Genomic DNA, 23305 nt, shown 5'->3' with positions numbered 1-23305 from the left:
CATCAAATTTGCAAACGTCCACTTCCAAACCGCAACGAATCATTCTTTGAAATTTATGGCAGTGAAAGCTGACATCAGTCAGCGGTCCCACTGATACCCAAAATCTATGTACGCACCTTTTCGGTGGTAAATACCATAAATCAATGGGCCGCGAATTTTTGTACATTTTTCGCGCGCGAAACGCAATACTCGAACAAGCCAATCAATGTTTACACAAGTCTGCTATAAAATATTAGAATTGAATTAATGCCAGCTGTCTGTTCTGTTCGAAATTTAATAGAGGAATGGGTGGTAATTTCTTTCATATTTCTAAATTCATATTTCTTCGTAGAATTTGATTCATAATTTAAATTCATTTGAATTTTTGCTTAAAATGTAGGTAAACTAATATGGTACGGTTCTGAATAAAAGACGGAAGTAAAGGAAAAATAATTTCATACAATTCAATATGTATTGTGAAATTAAATCATTTTTGGACCTTTTACACAACTGAGGGTAATAAAGCCCCACAGTACCACCTCTTCCTCCATTATAGGAGAACGAGGAAAGTTGAATGTTCGAATAGTAAATATTGCATACAATTAATTTAGGATACGTATATGGAGTGAACAAATATTGATTTAATTAAATTCGTAGAAAATCAATATAGTGCATCTGGGGACAGTGGAACTACTCCTTGGTCTCTATTTGAATTCCGTTTATTGCTATATATTCATTAGTTAATTAATAGACTGTGTATTCTGTGAATTTACAGCAAAAATGATAAAAGTAAATTTAAATGATTAAAACAGAAAATATAATTTCATTCAATTTCTACATTTTGCAATAGATATGGACAATTCTTATTTACTATCAATTAGCAGCTGCAGAAGCGTCGGATAAAACGAGAAGATGAAATGAGAAGCGTTTGTAATAACAATAGTGAACCTGTTAATGCCAAATAATTTTAATTCTGTTAGAGAAAGATTCGAAGTACGATGATTCTTTTAACGCAGTCGCAGAATTATTGAAATAAGCGCACTTCCCGCAGAGAGTAGTCCATTAATTATAATAAACTAATAACTATAGGCGGAATTAATGGAAGTATTGAATTAATAACCTGGAGAAATACCGTAATGCTATCCTTTAATTATATGACCAAAAAAACGTGTATTTGTATTTATCTTCTGCCGGGTTGAAGGCTAACGCGTTGAGGCTAAATTAATGTTGCATCCAATTTTAAACCGCAACCACCGTGCGAGGATTAAAAGCTCGGAAATGTGTTAGAGATATAATCGAAAAAACTAAAGAATATTGCCATAGCTTTTATTTTTCGTTTTGTAAAACTCGCGCATCAATCAAATCAACTACAATGCCAATTCAAACTTTTACATCAGGAAATTCGTCACAAACGTTTTCCAGATTTTGTTTAACCTTCAGTAACATCGTCAATTCGTCTAAACGAAGTTACGTACAATTAATGTTTCATTTGAGAAAATATTTGACATGTTGCAATTTAATACGTTCGACTTAGTGAAAAAAAATTTTCTACTTATTTTTGAGAATGCAAAGAACGTTGTATTTTTATTTCATGTTTGAATGCTTCCTATAAAAATTGTTACCAACAATTAAAGCAAATCGACAGTTTCGATATGAACACGTAATTAAATCGATAGAGGTGACTATGGGAATCTTTTATTTGATACGTCCACCGAAAACTCAAATTTTTCAATGACAATATATTATTGCAGTCAGTTTCCGGAGCTGTTCACTCATTTTTCAGGGCGTCATGTACTATCGTACAATTGTGAAACTTTACAATTTTCACTGTACTGTATTGTATTACGTTATATGGCGCTACAAACTACAATTTTTGCGAACTACAATTAATCCTTAGCAGTCGTGGGGTGGCTCACAGTCATCACTAAAAATTGCTGTATCATTATTCAAAATATTGTTTCAATTATGAAACATGTTGGTATCTAATCAATTACTAAACATTTAAGTGTTGTATGATTCATTATATCAATTTCATATTCATGTACAATGGAATTATTCTAGGATGGAAGAAATGTTTAATTTTCCAGTTAATATACATAGCTCTGACTGCAAAGGGTTAATGACGTCTACTGTGCTGTGATACCAACAAGCTAAGAGCGTCCTGAGAAGCGTTTCCTCGGTTGTTGAGCTAAAAGGGCCGTTTCGCTTTTTACTCGACTTCTTATTTCTTCTCTTAACGATTACAATACGTTCACTTTAAGATAACAATATGTTGTTGACTTTAAGACACCAACCTAATACACGTATATCTGTTGATTTCCAACAAGATGATCGAGATGTTTATTTCAGAACGTGCGTGCACAGCCAAACGCAGATATTCAGCTAGGTTGAACGGTTTTTGGACTCGCGGTAGCAATCCCCGGTGCGTTTTAGCGAAACGCGTTAAACGGTCACACACACTGGTTTAATTATTATTACTGGCAACGAAACGTCCAAACCGGTCCGCGTTTCCGTGCCCGAAAATCCTGTAACACGTGTCCGGCGCAAATTCGTACGACGCGAAACCGATAATCAGACTCGTTTGTTAGTGTTTCATTTGCTGGGCGACTAGTGACCCTGTCGCGAAATCGGAGTTCATGTATGGCGTCTAAGTCAATTATAACTAGAATTTTTCAGCTAGTAGATAGTAGTGGACGGCTCTTTTCTCACACTTGGGGGTAATTAAAGGAAGTCATTTCCACGTTGAATCTTAATACGCAAAGGATCGCGTCTTTCAATAGTTTCACGAGAAGTTTTTCTTCTCTTTGTTACAATTTTTTTGCTACAAAGCGGACAGCGCACAAGCTGTCGCAAAAGATCAAAGAGAGAATGAAATTCTGGCTGTTTTTGCCGGACTTTTCGCACATCTCATCCATATTAACGCGCGAACGCATTAAGTTGGATGAGAATGTGTGTTGACTGTGAGCATCGCTGAAGAATATGGAACTCCGTTCATAAATAACAGCCACGCGATCGAATTTCATCCATACAAAACAGAACCTCCCGAAAATATTAATACTCTCTTATTAAATCTCTCTTACACACAGAAACAATAAAAGTGAAGATATATATTGGAGAATGTTTTTCATTTATCAAATGATATTCTACCAATTAATTATTTTTTTCCAATCGAAAATATCAGTAATCTGTACAGTGTATTGCAGAAGTTCGAAAAATGGTAGCAATGCAATTTGCACGAGATAGCTTTTTGGAATTGGCGATGCCAGAAATATCCATGACAAATTTCATTCGAACAAAAAAGCTATTCTCGCCAATCTTGGAAACTTCAATTTTGCAGTGGATCCCGGTTATTGAAAACGGTGTATGTGAATTTTGGCAAAAAGGTAGTACGTTATTATCCCTAGATACGAACAAATTTTAAAAAACTTCCGGTGAATTATAGAGATTTACATTTTATATATAAATACATAAAAAATTTTAAGTTCGACATTTTTAGAAATTTTTCAAGGGATATTTTCGCCAAGAAAGAGGCTTCAATATGAAATATTTTTAAAACTGACTTTTTGAAAAGACCTTACTCGATATTTGTCAATGGAAAGTCGGACACTATGGCAATTCAATCCTTTGATGAGACATAATTGGTTATGTTAATTCTTCACAATCGAAACCAACTATGTTTAGTAGAATTAGTGAATAAAAAAAACTGTTAACGTAAAATTTTAAAACGGGATTAATGAACTTGTCTACCAAGAAATTAAATAATAGTAATACTGAATCGTTTGATACATTAATATAAATAACAAATTTTTGGTACCATCGTGATAATTTATTTTATACAAATTCTCTCTCCTCGCTGATAGAATCGTCAGGCTGAATGCTGCGACCTTTTTAACGACAATAATTAAAGCTAACTCTGCATCGCTATTGTATTAAAGCGAACAATTTCCTACAAAAAATGTCATACAGAAATACAGTGCAAGAGACGTGCAAACGCGTCAGGGGTGATGTAATTTTATAATATATTCCGTCGACGAGAGGTGATCGCAATTTCTCGAACCAACTGAATCACGAAACATTTCGAACGAGAAATTATTTCCACGATGCACCGAGTTTGAATCGATTTATTTCCAGCCCGCAACGATATGAATTCATCGAAAATTGTGGAACGTACGTTGCCTCAAACCATTTTAATTCGAACACCGCGTCGCACGCACGCAATAAGTATAATTGCATTCGCTAATCACTCACTTCGTTAACAGTGAAATCATTGGTTCTAGTTTTTAACAGGTAATTGTACCCTAAACTGAATATTCTTGTCACATTGTACGTGTAATTAATTCGTACATTAAGGCTGCAAATTGTAAAATGCACATTTAGCAGTACTTGATAAAAAGTGGAAAGCCAATGAAATTAATTACAAATATTTTCATTAGTAAATACTAAGTTAGTACTCATGATTTCGAATAATTTTTTGTATTTTATTTTCGGTGGTTCATAACATTTTTCTATTTTTTGCTGTGGGAGATGTATACGTTTTACAAAGATACATCGAGGTGGAGTATTTATTATGATAAATTGTGTTTATGTTAATAATATACACATTATGAACTATTCTTTCCTTGATACTAGACTGTGGATTTATATGCGAAGTACATAATAGTTTCGAGCTTTCGTTGCAAGAAACAAGAGCCAAAGAAAAATTCTTTTCTTTCTTCAATAGTGTTAATAAGTCGGCGGTAATAGATTAATGTTCTTCAATTTTTGAAATCTTTCTGCAAGTTTTTATCATAAATGCATAAAATCTGCAGTCTAATCATGGTCGTCGGAATCGATACAATTAAAATGTACGTAACTTCGTCGACCCCCACCCCGAAAAAAAACAAAGTTGAAGACCCTGCGGGGTTCAAATTGATTTCCGGAACGATAATAAATATAAAGTAGAGAGCCGGGCGGCGTATCACGTCCGGAATTCGTTTTTTATTTGCCGAAGGGAGCGCGAGCGGCCCATAAAACAAAGTTTTAGTGTCGCGGAACAGCGTCACGCCGTAAAAATCGCCTACGTACGTTTACCCTAATCGCGTATTCTATTAATCTTTCATACGGCGCCGGACGTAAAGTTTTCTCGGTCCCGTGTCGTTAAATCAACAAAGTTGGATTGCGATGACACGGGGAACGGTGCGGCGCGGCGCAAAGTGCATCGGGTGCAGCCCCGGCTCCGTAAGATTGCATTAAGTTTCGAGTTACAAAGTTATCGCGCTACAAAACCGGGCTCGGCTCGTGCATTTCCGGGCAATGCAACTCCTGTGTGTATGTCTTGGCGCAGGGGCTTTCGCGGACGCGCGTTTTATGGAGAGCAAACAAATTTTTATTTCCATAATCCATTGACAAATTGTTGCGCGCACGTTTCAACCTGTGTATCAACCCCTGTCGCGGCGGGACCAATATTTGCGACGAATGCACACCGATATATGTGTGTGTCTATGTACTACGGCAGATACTTCGAAACATGATATGCGAAATTCATTTAACATCAATGGAATTCTATGAGGCGAACGAATTTTCGTGAAATGCGACATCGGAGAACAGTTGTCAGCTATTTAACACTTTATCTATCGGAAATTTTCTAATGGTCCTTTTCAAATCTACAACAGTTGAGAATTCCTTAATTAGTGTTGCCCAAAAACAAAGAGAAAATTATTCAGCTTCGTTTAGATACAGCTCAGCCATTAAAAAGTGAATTTTTACTTGTGCATTATGCAAACCTAATTTCTTTCCACGGCAATGTTAAAAAAAATTTGTTTTGTAGCTTCGTGTGGAGAATCTCGTTTCCTAGTCTCGAAAATACCTCGCAAAGTGTTGCGAAGAAATGTCGAAAATATGGTCGGCACATATCGATGTAATTGTCTCATTCGATCTCGATCCACGAACTCGTTTTCCCGCGGACTTTTATAAAGGAAAGCGAACGCCTCGATTCGGTTTAGTGCAAACGTAAATGCAAATTAGTGCTACATGTGTCGTTAATATTATAGGTATGCACCGAAGGCTGTGGCAAAGAAATTGTCTCTTTACTCTAAGCACCGTTTGCACTTGGTCTTTCTTTCTCTTCCGTACTCTTCTTCATTCTGTCGAGCTGTCTTTAACCCTGCGGAAGATTACAGATTACTATTTCTCAGTTTTAAGTATTTTAAATTTAATAACATTGTTCAATCTTTCTTCTCTCTACAAGCGTGATTATATAAATCTTTCGGAAGTATAAAATTTGAAATTTCCAGTGTGTAGATAGATTGCAATGTAAAATAAATTTTTAGATCCTAACCTCCGCAGGGTTGATGTGCATTTTAACTCTCAAGTGGTAGTTTTCTCCATCTGTTTTCAGATGAAACAAATGTTAATGGAGAAGGGGTTTTAAAAAATGCGAAATTAACACAAAACGATGAAATAACCAGTTGTTAAAACCATGTTTTCATGGGAAATTAACTCCAATTTCTGGGTCGCGGTTATTTTAATCGTTGAATGAGCTATGCGTTTCAATATTGTGTTTTCATAGTACATATTGTATTTTAATTTCACATTAATTTCATCCCTCAATCATCGAAGTTCTATCAGTGACATGATAATAGAATTTAAGTATTTACATATCATACATAAATGAATATGGCAGTAATATAACCAGAGAAATGGCAAATAATCCTACTTTGATCAATTCGTTGACCATAGCTTGATTTTGAACATAATCTACCTCCATTTCGTATGTTACCATACATATTTTATTAAATACGATACTGATTAATGTATCTGTCAATGATTCACTAAATGCATGACTCTTTCTATTTATAAATAATAGTTACAAACGATGCTTAGTAATCAATCATTAGCATTCGTTACGACTAAAAATAATCGAAATATATAAATGTATATTATTCTACTTTAAAACTGACACAAATCGATTTTTAATCGGTCATCAAGTCATAAAACACTAAAAAATCTATAGCACTAAACTTTACACACTTCAACATTTACATGCTACATAACATACAAAAAAATCATGATGAAATGAAAATATTAATCTGAATAAATAAGCACTATACGTAACGTTGTTCATTTGCGCAACAACGTAACGCGCGAACAATGTTCATTTGCGCAATAATTAACAGAAAAATGAATCTACCATCCGTTTGTTGAACTCGATGATGTGCTTGTACTTGTACATAGTACAGTGGCGTAAAGAACATTCACTCGAGACTGCACTCTTCATACCACTCGAGGGTTAATCTCTCTTTCTCTCTGTCTTTTGTCTGATCACATACTTTCCTCTACTACTTGTAGCGCTACATCTTGTCGTTCTGTACTCGTAAGTTTGAACCTCTCATAGACAGTACATTGGTTGAGACTTTGGGCTGATCACTCTGTATGTCGTCGCTATTCTCGCTCTCGCTGTGTGGCTAGTTCAATCACTCTGCAAAGCAATCTTCTTTCCTCACTGACAGTAGAAGGGCTTTGGTGGTAGTCGATCGTAAATCTCTCTCTTGAAATATGCACACGCGTCGCTCCGTCATCGAGATCGATGCAAAGTGGTAGTAGGCTGCTCGAAGGTTTGGCTTTTCAGACCTAACCGCGAACTATGGCGTTTTGAATGTGCATCGATGTGGGAGACAATGTTGAAAACCAGCCCGAAAAACGTTTCCCCTTAAACAAAAATAGTTGGGTAATGTTGTCCAATATGAGACATGTTGGAAAGAAATATTTCTATCAAAAATGCTTGCTTCGAAGGTAGTTGACCGGCCCAGGATTTTTGGAGGACCCTGTACAGGAATTGAGCCGCAGTGTCATATGAGAAATCTCATATTAGGCAACTTTACGGTGCAGGTTGTGAGCGGTCGGTGTTTTTTATTAGAGGAGACAAAGTTCTTGTCACCGAAGATCGTCGTCGGGCCGAAATAAGCCCGGCAACGTGTACAGAAAACGGTATTTTCGAGACACTCTGTGTCGCGAAGTTGTAGACCGCTCGGCGCCGTTTTGTCTATGTAGTAGTCGTGCAAAAGCCGGGGGGAGTTAGTTGGGGTCTAGGAATTCCGGGTACCTTAGCCTCGGCCTGTGACACCGGCTGGTTGATAACCGGGGTCGATGCACATCCATCACGTGGCAACTAGCCTCCGACGATACGGCTACTCGACGGATATATACGGGATTCTGGAACGTAGAGAGTTGTCGTGCATGGTGCGCTGCGATATTGTTTCCGACGTCGAGAGGACACACGGAACATATCTATTGGATGACGTATCGCTCCCTTAGCAATTCTGCATCGCCTGGTCTCCTTCTGCTGTTTCTCTTCTACCAGCTTCTTCTGACCTCTCTACCTCTTCCTTCTTCTTCTTCTTCCTGCAACCAGTTCTCATTAGTCTAACTCGCGGCTGCAACGTTGAAGGAACACACAGAACGTACCTATAGGATGACGTATCGCTGTACCAGCAATTCTGTATCGCCTCTTCTGATCTCCCCTTCTTCTTCTTCCGCTGTTGTTGTTGCTGCTACTGCGTCTTGCAACCGGTTCTCATTAGTCTAATTCACAGCTTCAACGTTGAAGGGACACACGAGGCATATCTGCAAGATGACATATCGCATCGCATCGCCTCCTCTGATTTCCTCTTCTTCTTCTGTTTCTCTTCTACCAGCTTCTTCTAACCTCTCCACCTCTGCCTCCGTCTTCTTCCGCTGTTGTCGCTGCTGTGTCCTGCAACCAATTGTCATAAGTCGAACTCACGGCGTCGACGTTGAAGGGACGCTTTGGATGACGTATCGCTCTGCCAACAATTCTGCATCGCCTGATCTACGTCTTCTGTTTCTCTTCCGCCAGCATCTTCTAACCTTTCTACGTCTTTCTCCTTCTTTCATTGTTGTCGCTGCTGCATTTTCCAACCAGTTGTCATTAGTTTAACTTACGGCTTCAACGTTGAAAGGACACGCGGAGCATATCTGTTGGACGACGTATCGCTCTACCAGCAACTCTGCATCGCCTCTTCCGGACTATCCTTCTTCTTCTTCTTCTGTTTCTCTTCTACGAGCTTCTTCTAACCTCTCTTCTTCTTCCTCCTTCTTCTTCCGCTGTTGTTGCTGCTGCTGCTGCCATGCCGCCGCGTCCTGTAACCAGTTCTCATTAGTCTAACTCACGGCTTCTGTTCACCAAGTGGCACCGCTGAACCCTCGCGGCTCGAGCGACTTTACCTACCGTGAAGCTCGAGTAAAGTAGCGAAATTGCGAGATTGCGAAATTACGTCGACCGAGCGAGCGTTTCTGTTGAGAGTCCGCGCGAACGTTTCCTGTCCGGCGATGTCAGCCCGGCACTCGACCCACCGAACAAATAATAATGTTATTTAACGCTGTTTAACTGTCCTGCTCGGCCGCCAAGCGAAATCGGACAGACTAATTGCGGGAAATCTTTTTGCCGACCGTCTCTCCGGCTCCTAAATTTGGTCGTTCCTGCGAACTCATTCTGTTCAACGGCTCGGAAAAGCACCGTTGTTAGCGAATGTCAGCACGAACCGTTCCTTCGCGTTCTTTTGCATTCGACCGTTTGTTTCCTTTGACTTTCCCTCTTCCTCACTACCCCGTCCACAGTTCACTCTTTTCGAAATAATTCGCGAAACGTCTGCTCAGTGACGACTATTATGTTCGGCGGAGCGATATCCTTGTCAATTTGTCGGTGGTCCTTGTTTGTTTATTTCGCTGCGAATTTGTAACCGGAATTAGTAAAACAATGGGCGTTGCACGCGAAAATGTTTGGAGTTCGCGTTCTTTGAATTTGTTGCCGTTGTTTGTGGTTGGGGAAATATAATGAACGGCGAATTCGGTCGTTGTTTATACAGGGTCGCCAGTAAATCGGCGAGATGTAAAATCAACTCCTTTTCAAGGGATGTTTAATCGTTTAAAAACAATAATATAGAAACGAGTTACGTACGAAATATTAAATTGAATACTGCAGTAATTTCTATAGACTTCAAAATCGACTCTTGTTCCATTAATCCAATGGTACATTCTGCAGCTCATATCGGCTGTTCCGTCGCTGATGGAGTCACGCGCGTCCGAATCACAGATTAAACAATCCGCGGTCGAGCGTTTCAATTAACCGGTAGGAAAGTTTACCGCCCCGTGTCCTGTGCCGGGTAAAATCGTGCTGGATACTCCCTAAAATCAACAAGCTCCCTTACGTGCCGAATTGTACAGGAAACTCCATTCTCTCGGTCGAAGAGAAACGATCCACGTGTGTCGCCGAACGAAATCGGAAACAGATCGATCGACTCGGCTCCAGCCGAGTTCCGCTTTCTGCGGTGAACTCCTGGGAATCAATCGTTAACTGAACCGTTTAATGCAAGAGTTGTGTACGTCAATTTACTCCATCGATTTTTCGTTTTCGTGCAAAGTGAAGCAATGCTTGATTTATCAGCAATTTTCGAAATTGGACCGGTGGACAACTTCCCCAAAAAGACGATGTTCTTCGACTTCTTATTTTAACACTTACACCACTTTCGTATTGAACTGTTCAGTACTGTAGGACGCTGTCAATGGCGGTGGTCTCATTGTTCGAACCAAAATCTTGAAAATTTTGTTTTGTGTGCTACCTCTAAAAAAAGTATTAGATCACACAAGTCTATCATGATAACTAGACTGCAGATTCTATGCAATTTAATCATTACAGATTTATCTTGATTTTACCTTACGACGGCTATTATTACGGGAAATAATAGTTGCAATTTGCATAAACGTCCACAGTCTACTGTTCAATTAAAGTGATTGACGAGTTCAGTAGAATCGGTCTGGAATATTTATAAATTTATTACTCGTACAAATTTTCAAGTAATAATAAAATGCAGAGAGCGAGAGAGAAAGAGTTTAGGTTGATTATATTCCATGGGAACCGTTGCTACAAGAAGTATGGTTGTACTTAGTTTCGCTTTCTCGAAGTATATGTATAGAAATGAGAATTTGCATAAACATTCGCAGTCTCCTGATCACGAATGAAATTTGAATATGTTAATAAACGAAATATATGTTGAGGGAATAGAATAGAAGAATTCTCAAAATTTTAATAAAACATGCCATAAGGATTGTTTCTGTACATTTTTAAATTCTAGAAAACTTCTACAACGTTTTTGTTATTCCTTCTTTTACGAAAGAGGCGGAAATGAATACTTTTTTCCACGGGTAGCACACAATTATCTCGAGCAAGAATACTGAAAATGGTCGCAACCTAAATTCCACTGTTGAAGCTTCGTGGTGGGAGCCATGTCCTTCTGAATATATTATTCCAACGTTCCCATAACATCGCATCTGACTTGGTTGGAATATCGATCAGTCCACTGACAATGGGACTGTTTCATTCAATGCCCTAGAACCTAGTTGCAATGTTATGGGAGACGTTGTCCTAACTTAACGAGGAGGATATTAGTACACATCCAGAAGTTTCTAGAGTGAAACCCATAGAAGAAACACTGTTGTACAAAGTTCCAACTGGAAGAATTTCATTGAAAACATGTACTAGAAACAAAGATTTTTAGATTAACACTAAACCTACCGAGCCTTAAAAGTAACTGGTACATATTCCCTAATAAAAATGACAAGATTGATTTTATTTAGTCTTTGTGCAGCTCCTATTGTAATGAAGCTCCACTGAAGAATATCTATACCATCATATCTTATGAAATTATTTTTATTATATCAATAATCGTAAAATAAAAAATCTGGAACCGGTCATTTTGACCGGTGATTAATGTTAAAGACGACAAGTAGATAATTGCCGGTGGGTAAAGCGTTGACTAGGAAAATTGATTTCTGTTGCAATTCTATCGCAATTCGAACATAAACGTACCCGAAGACGATCATCCGCAGTGTATTGACAGAGTTCTGGTTGAACGGTATGAGATAAACCAGGAAGTTTGCTCACATCCGACCGGTTTTGCGCCGCGTTTGCGGAACTCCGCGAAATGTAATTTCGCGACGTGTCTCTCGGAATCTCGGCGGCGAACCGAACAGATCATAACGAACCGCGGGAATAATCGTAACCCGTCCGGAAAACGCGTTACAGGCACGATAATGCGGAATCCACAGCCACGGAATCGCGAAACGTGCGCCGTTTCGCGAAATTCCGAGGCGGCGTTCTAAATGGCAAACCGTTTCTACTGAGAAAGAACATAGCGTTCTATAAGTTGCTCCATAGAGGCTGGGTGTCTTGGTAAAATGACTGACAATGCTATAGAAAAGTTAGTGAATATTATCGATGTGAAAGGAACAAGTTTAGGCTACAAAAACCATTTACTGACGAATTAAATTCCCTGAAGCTCTCCTGAAATTCTCTCAACTGTTGCCGAACACCCCGTCCTCATAATACTAATCATTTAGTTAACAACGATTATTCAATTAATCGTGCATACAGATTAAATTTGCTTTGATTACTTCAGTTATTCAATAATCATGAATTCTGGGTTATTTAGGAATCGTAATCATTAGTAATTATGAACATGGTGTCGCATTGATTGTAACATTGTTAATTATATATCGGATCACTGTTTTTCCAATACTGACCCAATTTATAATCAATTCCAAACATTAATCACAATGCAAGTATATTTTTTATTCTAAAGATACGCGAATATTACAACATAAGCGCAGGTCCAAAGTACACTACTCTCCATGAAGTTCAGAGCCTTTTTATTGGAGTTGTTGAAAACTTTCGAAATTGAGAAATTTCGATTTTTTTTACAACAGGTGGTTAATGAAACAGTAAATTGGTATGATATTTTCAATGTTCCCACTTACATTCCACTATACACCCTTTTCCTTAACCTGTTCCATCAGCAGTGAAATATTTTACTTATCTATGTTTTCGTAGGTTCTACGGTATCCGTTCTCTTAGATCAAGGCTTTACTGTAATTAGTAATCCGTTAATGTGTATGTAAATGTATCTACTTTTATGCAACGATGACGACAGGGTGTCTACTGTGCTGAACATTCGGCGAACGTAGCACTCTTCGATCATTCTGAACGTTCGGGGAAATTACTTTAACGAGCATAGACGAAAACTCGTTCGATTATCAATTTTGTCGGAGTGGGGGCCAAACTAGCACTCGTCCGTTTGGTGAAAACGCATCGTAATACAGAAGCTAAAGCGTGTTATCCTTGACCCGTGCACAGAAAGTGCAATGAAATCGCAATACCAAATAAAACTGGATCAGAACTGCACAGAGTTTCATATGAAGGTAGCAACACGATATGGAAGTGTCTAAGGAACGTCATGTTTAATCCTACACGCGCCAGTCGGTCGCGGAGGAACCGAGGAGAACAGAGGATTAGGAAAACGTAAAAAAAGCGACGCGGAAGCCCGTTTCCGTTCTGTTTCACTGTAGCCAACAGCTCACTGCCGTCACCGTTTGTTTGCAACCATGCAACAAGGCCCCCGAAGAACATCTTCGAGGACGTTCTCGTCGAGGAACTTTGACGAAACCGTCCCTCGAACGTTCGCTGTTTACCCTCGGGTGCGCGTGCTAGTCGACAATTTCGTTTCCTGCTCTCCCATTTCCCCGAGGCGGCAGCTGCGACGGTATTGCGGCTGCAGCCGTGAAAAACGATCCATTTCTCCCCTCGGAAAAGCTCCTTAAAGCTCGTTCGGTGTTGCACTCGATGTCTCGGGAAAAAGACACTTGAACCGAAGGGCTGCAAGCCCGTAGCTTCGTGACGTTCGAGAACCGGGAAACTAATTGACGCCCATTCCCTTCTAGTTATTTTCCCGGAAAATTCCTCGTGTGAACCGATAATGATTCGTTCGTCCCGGGGATCGAAAGAGTTGTGGAATTCTTTTAATATAGGGAAGCGTAGAGGAAAGCACCTTAATATGGTTTTGACAATTTGAGATCTATGCAAAAAAGGGGTGCTCTCTCTGTCCGTAAATGTTGTAATTAATAGACTGCGGATTTTATGCATTTATGACTTGTGAGTTATTTTCAGCTTAGAGAAATTATTAGAGAAAGAAAGAAAGTGTATAGTTGAAAACGGTTGAACGAAGAAAAGTTTTATTTCGCATAAAGATCTGTAGTCTAATAATTAGTTACACTGTTGTCTTTTATTCTTATACGCAGAAACAAATTCGCGTAACGATGAAAGCGGCAGTGAATACTGGAAAATTTAATTTACAGTATAAATTTTCAAACAAAGAAGAATGACGAATATCATATTCTTAAAAAGTGAAAAGTATATACTATTAAATAGCAGGAAAAATTTTCCAATAAAATAGATTATTATGCATGAAAAAATTTTTAAAATATAATTCAGTTTTTATCGCATCCATATCTACTTATCCACTTGAGCCACCATAAAGTTTTATCACCTTTTAATGGAACACAGAAAATGAATTAACGTATTAGGAAATTTCTCTGAAACCACAAATCCACACAAATGCACCGAACACTGCATAATATATTTAAAAATGTTTAAACTCTATCCTTTACAAAAATAATATTTGAAGAGAAGAAATTGAGTGAATTTCAAAGAGTACGTTGCATGATGTGTTTAAGAATATTTGAAATGTTCGATATATTTGTGCTAACGAGCAGAAAACCATATTAAACCCAGAAAGTGTTGAGCAGACGCAGACAGAAGCTGGCCGGAACAATATTGAAACGAATTTACTGGCTCGCCGAATTACTTTCATGAAAGTCCCCTTTGTTCCTGGTTCCCCAAAGAAAATTCGTGGATTGAAAAGTTCTGTCCTCGCGCAGCTGAGGAAAGTATCTCGATAACAGAACAGATTAAAGGATTAAAGGGAAGGCTCGAAGGGATGAAGAGCGTGAGACAAGGATCCAACTAAGAAACTCCTGATCGGTATTCAGTCCAATTGACAGAAGGCAGTTGATTAAAAGTGTTTTAATTTCAGCAGACCATTTGCTTCGTCGCTCTGCGATTTCAATGAACTGAGAATTTTTGTAAGAAAACGGAAAGGATAGAAATGACGTCGTTACGACGTCTTTGAAATTCTGAGAAACATATTCAGTCGAATATTTTTGGAACTGTTGGAAATGGGAAATCTTGCAAACCTCAAGAAGTATGAATTTTTAAAAAGAAATGTCAAAAATCGGTTGCCTGTTTAATTACATCTGCTTCAATATTTGAAACGTTTATTTTGAAAGTGGTGAAAGTCCATTTTTGAAAAAAAAATGAGATATCACGTAATTCATGCTTAATTTAATGTAAATTTTTTATGTATAACTAGTCCGTGTTTAATTTCTTAAAAAATTCCCATGTTTTGTACAATTTAAAATTGGTCGGTAAATGAAATTGCATAATTATCAATTATGAAAGTGGTGTAAGTCCAATTGACAGAGGTAGGTGTCTTAGCAGATGGTTGCTGATGAGATCAGTAGCCTGTTATTCTACATTTGTTTTATATTACGTGTCAAGAGTTACTAGTTTAGGTTACTTATTCTATTTTTGCCTAAAATGGATAACTTCATATTAACATTAGATAGTGATATAGGTAAGAACAAATGGTAAATCAATATTATTTTGTGACAATTGAAAATATTTATTTTATTTAATTTTAAATAAATTCACACAGAAATAAAGCCCATGAATTTAAACAGAAGAATAATCTTAGATTCAGAGGATGAAGATAATTCCGCTATGAAAAACAAATTAACAGAAACATTGCCAGACTTCATATAATTTGCCTAAATTTTTTAATTAACATATTATGTTAACCTTTAATTTTCTCGAAACAAGAGAAAATGGACTTACACCACTTTCAAAATAAACGGTCCATATCATCTTGTAACAAATGTAGAAGAATGTTCAATTACATTCAGTCTCTTTGTAGTGTTGAAATGAAAATTCTAGTCCCTGTGGTATTTTTATACAAATTGGCAGATTCCGTTCCCAGAAGTTTGTTTGTCGTGTAACTTTAATTATAATTTTAAAAGTGACGTTAAGTGGGAATATATAGAAAGGGCACACGAAGAATGAGATAAGAATACTTAGAACGGACATGAAAAATTAAACAATAATACTTAAAAAGAAGTTTAAAATGAAGGCCTCCGTTTGAAATTCAAGTGAAATCAAGCCACGAAGCCGAGTACTAGAAAAACAAACCGCGAAAACAAGGGAGGTGAAACAAGAGAACGGAAACGGACTGGTGGAAAATATTGATGCTGGTGGGAATGAGGAAACGCTTCTACGTGAGGATAACAGAAGCGTGCGCATTGGACCAGAGAATCAAACTGCAATCAAACTACGGTAGAGCAGGCGGAAATCAAGAGATTAAAGAATTCGTTACTATTTCCATAAAATTACAGCCGACACTTAAAACGTTTTCCAACTGTAAATGGTTTACCGAATAATCATTAAAATCCAAAGAATGTAATCAATTAATTGATCACGAAATTTTGAAATAATTTTTTACTCTAACAGAACCGTGCACTCGAGCTTCAATTTGCGAAAATAGTCAAGGTAGGTATTTCATAATATCGGAAAAGCTATTTCATTCTAAATTATTTTTCCAATGAAACGCAACAATGATTAAAAGTCTTTAATGTCTTCCATGATTGACGACACGACGCGATAAATATAATGCCAATTTGAAAATCGATTATCCGCGAAACACCATTTCCTTCGAGCTCGTCAAAGCGAAACCGGCGAATCAATTTCAATTTTATTTCATTTAAATCGATTGCTATCGCCGTTCACATATAAATATGTGTCCGATGTTGATAATGCGTTGTATCAGTTCGTTTTATGGTTGAAAAAGTTTCCCCGTTCGGTTTCGTCAGCGCATGTAACTTCACTTAATTAAAATGAATTTCACGCGAAAAGGAATTAATTACGGAAAAATATCACGTGAAAATATTCGGTATGCAAATAAGAGATTCTGCGGTATAAACCAACATTTTTGCATCGCGTGACGCGGCTAAAGAAAAATAATTAATTATACATTTGTTTTAGCATATTTATGCACCACCGAAACTGCATGTATTGTGCGAAAACAGAATTTTGAACTCTGGCTTCTGGGAAAACAGTCTGGATAGCATATATGCGAGATAGTTTTCCAGCAAAATAAGATTCTAAAAATGTGTAAAATTTCTTAAATTATAGTATCATAATCTAAATTTCTTTTCGTAACGCGGCACAGTTAAATGAAGATCATTCTTGTACTTATTTCACTTTTCAGTCTTATAACTATTTTATAGTTGCGTTATTACTTCCGATGGGAAATGCTTTGAATAAAATATTGTCTATCTTTCTATTGAAACAAGAGACTATTGTTCACGAAAAGAACGGCAGAAACTTATTCCAGTACTTGATAGAAACTCGCGTGAAAGGTGAACGTTGAAGACTGCTTCGCGTTAAACTGCATCGGCAGCGCAGCGTTAAAAAGAACGGGCAATCGACAGAGCGAAAGTTTGAAGAGGAGAGCCACGGATTTCTCTAATCGGGAATGAACTTTGAATTGGTCGGAGGATGGGTGTCATCATCCGAGAGCAGAAGTAGACGAAAAAGTGTCGAAAGACGAGGCTGCCGAATAGCTTTCAGCGTAAAGAAACTTCGAACCGCTTTGACGGCAAGATGAAAAATCGCAAAACGCACACAGCCCATTGAGCGAGAACTCGAGCGTGCAGTCAAAGAACGGGCCACGAGCGTCATTAAAATCGCGAGATTAAGGATTTGCTCGGTCGAACTAATCCGGCCAAGACAGGCCTTTACTATACAGAAAGACGGGGAGAGGGATAGCTACTGTTGAATCGAAGTAATCAAGGAACAGGTTCAACGAATGAAATTCCGAGTGACTGCTCGGGACAGTGAGATAACAAGGGAAAGCTAGATAATGGCGGTGAAAAAATGGATGCAAGCGATACAAGACAAGAGAGCATCTTCTTCGTAACGATATAACGAAGGTAAGACATTCAAAGAATCAGTAAAAGACTGAGGAAGAGAGAGACTTGAAGAGATAAAACTCCCGAAGAGATGAAACTACATACAATTTTAGAAAATGTTCTTTGCGTTCCAAGCGCTAACCGCGTGTTCTATTGAAACTCGTTCACGTTTTTTTCGAGATAAAAGGCGCATTTAAACGGAGTGGCGTATCAGGTAACGTATCCGTTAAATTTCTGAGTGAACTGGTTGGCACAAAAAAAAATTGATCGCATTCAAATCTGGTCACGACTTATAAATGAACGTGTAACGAAATGAAACACGCGCATTGAGTCTCCACAAAGGGATTTCACATTTAAATCGACAACTGTCCCTCTTCGAAACGGTAAAAAATTGCATCCGTAGTTTTATTATCCGAATGCATCTATTGTCTCGTGTTCGCGGATATAGTGTGGTTAGTAATAGATATACGAAGAACGATATCCATGGTTACTATTTATCCGTTTTACGTCATTCAAGTTATTAATACTATGAAAAATATAAAGTGAAATGTTTCATTGTATTTCGTGAACTGAATTAATGATAGTGTTTCATTTACAAAACGTAATGACGGTTTTGAATACTTTGGAAATATATTAAATACGTGACAGTTCACAGAATACAATGGTCTTATTCAAATCATCCATTTTGTGTACATTTCAAAGTATGGCATTGATTTTTATATGCCACAGTGTACATAAAACATTTCGTGTAATTTCTAACAGAACTAAAATGTACTCCTTTAAGAATGTCATTTAAATAATTGTATTCTCATGTATTACGTAATGTTTTAATTTTGGCAAGAAAGATTAAATCACTCGGACCCGCGAAGCTAATTTCAACGTTACACCATTTTAAATACGTATTCATGAATAATGCAAAAGTTACCATTCTGCATAATTAGAACACGAAGTGTACGTGAAAACTGAAGACCTATGCTTTTTGAAGTCTTACGTAGCAAAACTGAGGGGTACGTTCATCACAAACTTAACAGTTCTAAATTATTAAAAATATAATAGTTTCCACGTGTAAAATATAAAAACAGAGATTATTTATTTTCAAGTGACAAGACTTTTTGTGTAAATTTAGATCGGATGTAAACGTCAAATGAAATTGATAAAATAATAGTTACAGGTTCCTTAAAATTCTACAGTGCTATTCTTTATTCATTTTGTATCGATCATAACGAAATACATGATTTCCACAAATCATATTAATCTGAATTATATGAAATGACGACATCATACAGTTATGTACCATTTCGAAGATATACATATATCATGGTCACTCGGAACGCGTAATATCGACCGTTCCGAAACGAATCGTTAAATCCTCTGTCGAACGCGAGCAAACATAGAGCGGTTTTGCGTGTATCTGTTCGATACAAAGTAATAAATATTACGTGGCCCTGCTACTGCCCTAGATAGCAGATTCCGCATATTACTTTTGAAATCTTGCTTCGTATTCGTTTAATCTGCCAACAACCACGATGAATAAGAAGAAAGTCACAAACATTTCCTCTGGTTGGCTCACTATTTTGTCTTTAAATTAAAAACGAAATTACCAATTACTAACGTCTGATAAAAATACTGATTAGTATGTTAGAACGGAACTATGATACAATTCACTTTTGCATTTGCATTCTCAGGAGTGTCATCCGCGGCGATTCCATATTTGCACAAAGGAACGAGAAAGCGATTTATATTTAAATGCGAAATAAAACACGTGTCGATTGAACCGTGCGCGATTTCTGCCGTGGAATACCGGCTCTCTCCATTGATAGCATCGGTCCGAGTTCACATAACATCATTCTCGCTATAAAACAAAAAATTATCGGCCACCAATTAACCGGGAATTCACTCATAATGGCTTTATTTGCTCGGGCCGCGTTATTTCCGATAGCACGCGCGATTTTCCGTAGAACGTCATTGGTGCCAAATTTTTTCGGTACTCATCAGTGTTTCATAGCTGAAATATTGTTGGTGAACTGCGGATTTTGCCGCAAAGTAAAATAAAATAAGATAAGGCGTTCGTTTTACACTTTGTTTATTTATACAATTGTCTGGGGTAAGACAATATTCTGGATCTCGATAGAGACGTTCTCCGAGTTTCATTTTGAAAGATGACTTGAAGACTTGAATGATAAGAAACGAAGAGAAATCCTGGAAAATACGACATCCAGGAAACAATGTTCATCACGACGCGACGGTTAGCTTCTTGGAGGGAAAAATGATGTTTGCATAGTAAACTCTTTTCAGTGTCATTAAAAACAACGGCGATATTTCAGGTTCTAATCCTAGGCGCCTTATCCTGTACGCATGCATATAGCTTGGGGTTGAATTTGAGATTCATTAATAAAGAGGATAGCGGAGGTAAACTCGTTCGTAGCCGACGATTAATCACGTCAGTGACGCCACCGCCTTTATGGAGCTGTTAAACGCGACCGCGAAGATAACGGGGATTTTAAAAGCCACCCCTTCCTTTAACGCCGCCTCTTCGACGCTCGACTCGTGCCGCCATCACCGAGATTACCACTTCGTTCTTTCACCCTCATTTTCGACAACGTCGTGTCCTGTCGAATTCATCGTGTTCTTCGCCGTGTCAGAGTGGCCTCGATCGAATAGCTGTTCGCGACAATGGATTTGCATTATCATGAACTTCCGATTGGCGGGAGGGTAAAAAAGGGTGGGATTAAGTCTTGGAATGCAAACGGAGAACAAAAGGGAAAAGAGTCACAGAGTCCCATGTAACCCGATCTAAAAATTGAATTGAAACTTCGAATAAGGGTCTACGCTGTGTTGTTTGCATTATACATACACTACATACAGTTACTCGAATCAATATTCGAACGCTCTAAAAAAACCAATAACCTTTTTAATATTGTACTATACGATTTGAACTTTTTTGGGAAGCTAGAGCAATTAGTTTACTATAGATCGGAATTGTTCGGAATTGATGAAAAAATACAAAAAGTTGCATTTTCTAACTTTTTTATGTGGGCCTATATTGAAAATGTAAATATTCTGAAAATTTCGTCAAAATTGGTCGACGTTGCAATGAGCTACAAACGTTTAAAGATGGTAAAGATTGCAGGATTTTCACGATTTTCAGCCTATATCTAAGAATTCTTACATCTTTCAATGCTTGTCGTTTTATCCCGCATCAACCGATTTCGATGAAACTTTCACAGTGCAGACACAGACCTACAAAACGTACTTTTTAAATTTTCAATATAGGCCCACATAAAAAATTTGTAAAATGCAACTTTTAGTATTTTTTTCTACAATTCCGATCAATTGCTACTTTTGAAAAAAAAATTTTCACATCCTGCAGTAAACCAACACTGCTCCAACTTCCCAAAAAAGTTCAAATCGTATAGTACAATATTAAAAAAGTTATCGTCTTTTTTAGAGCGTCCGAATATTAATTCGAGAAACTGTATAACGTAGACCCTTCGAGATCTCCATTCAATTGTCGAAACAAACTGTATACAGGGTAATATACAATTTAGTTATCACGATTTTTTGAAAAAAATGTTTCTTTTAAACTTGCGCTATTAGGAATTTGTGACAAATTTCATTTCAATGAAAAATCAAGATCACTTTGCCTTTTTTAACCAATATTATAAAACATCAAAATATACGATAATATACAACCTTTATAGATCAGAGCCTTATCTGAACTAGAGAATCTGTATCTTAACTGTGGTCGTCTTAGATGTTCTATATGAAAAGATAACAATTTTTCGATCTACTACTCTTCCTTTCAACACAACAACATATTATCCTTCTTTCTCGAACTAAATCTATAATGCATTATTGCCGATAATTCTGTTACACCACACAAAATATTCTCGAACATATTTGAAGCGCTATTTAAACGAACGTTTCCAGCGAATAAAAACGAGCCACATCTACCTAAACAAACCGCACAGAATGTCGATTAATGATCTTTAGACACCCACATCAATTAGAAAGCTGTGATTCAAGGATATAGTAACATCTTTCCAGTAAGTCTGTCGCTATACCTGCACTTTCAGCTTTCTCTCGAAGGAGGAAACGAAGCACGATTTAATGTGACTAATAATTATTACTCTGGAACCAGCTTGGACACTTATGTGAGTCCTCCGTTTCTCTTGGAGCGCATGACGCCGTGGATACTGTAACAATATTCGTACCTTAATACGCACGATGCATCCTCGTAGTAATTGCATTCCGTAGCTGCATGCCAATGCATTAGATGTTTCTCTGCCGAAGTAACAGTCTGGCCGGTGCATATCGCTGCAAACTATTCCAGGAGACCCCTTATAAGAGCGATCTTATCAGCTTGTGCTCCTACAGTGTGCGGAGAATCAACTGCTCAACAAAATGTTGAACAAAACCACAAATAAACTTCGAGACAGTCATAAATTCAGAGGTTTGATTAGAATTATTAAGATAGTTTTCACAAATACACAATTTTGGTTAAGCTCGAGCTCATTTCCTACAAAATTTAGATTATTTATCGATTTTAAAGATAATGCAACGCGTCTGATCATGTCGATTTGATCAAAATCGTGAATGTCGTTGTTGAAAAAGTTGTTTGAGAGTATATTAAAAACGGAAAAGAGCATTGTTTAAATGTATATATTAGACAAACATGGTAGAAAAATCGACGGTATTTAAAAACAAAAAAATCCTAATTCGAAAGAGAAACGGAAGCATAGAAAAGAGATTTTCAGAACAGAATGAAAATTCTGTCACGCAGCTGGTCTGCCATAAACGCCATAAACGCGGCGAAGTTGTCACAAAGCACGTAACTGTCGCGTTAACGAGTTTCCCCGAGGTCCGCAGCGAGTGCCTGGCCGCGGCTGAACTTCCCTCGAAACGATACAAAATATAATATTTGTGTTCGCGATGTGTACACGAGCACGCTTGTGACGCTTCTCTGTTTCCGTGTCTACGGCTAGTCCGATTCTTTCTACTACCTCTGGCCGTGTGGCACACATACATACACACGCACACTCTGTGCGCTTTTTCACGATCTTGCTTACATTCTCTCCGCCCGTCTAATTTCTTTCTCTCTTTATTTCTCTCTGTGTTTCCCCCTCTCGCTGTAACGAGAAACGATCCCCGCAAAGAATCGGCGACCTCTTCGGATTCAGGCGAGGAATACTTGTGCGCGAAACGACACCCTGCGAAAACGCAAGCTCCGCGAGCTCTGCAAACGGAAGATCTAAGGATCTAGAAGGCAACCGGATATCCCGTGGAACACGACACACCTCTTGCACGAAATCCTGCCGAGCGAATCGATAAGCTGTAGGAGCGTCTGGGCGTCCGTATGCACGCGTTGCGATAGAACGTCGATTAACCGGATACTAATTAGCCGCGCGTTCAATTC

The 23305-nt window shown here is 37.9% G+C and overlaps 1 protein-coding gene across 10 annotated transcripts in view; it reads left to right on the top strand.

Moving 5' to 3' along the window:
• Nucleotides 1-23305, top strand: part of Nachralpha6 (nicotinic acetylcholine receptor alpha6) — a 390412-nt gene that overhangs the window by 342855 nt on the left and 24252 nt on the right. The window lies entirely within an intron of this gene.

Source organism: Lasioglossum baleicum, chromosome 3, assembly GCF_051020765.1.
Source record: "Lasioglossum baleicum chromosome 3, iyLasBale1, whole genome shotgun sequence".
Lineage (NCBI taxonomy): Eukaryota > Metazoa > Arthropoda > Insecta > Hymenoptera > Halictidae > Lasioglossum > Lasioglossum baleicum.
Note: the sequence above shows the minus strand (reverse complement) of the source record. Positions and strands in the feature narration are given on the sequence as shown.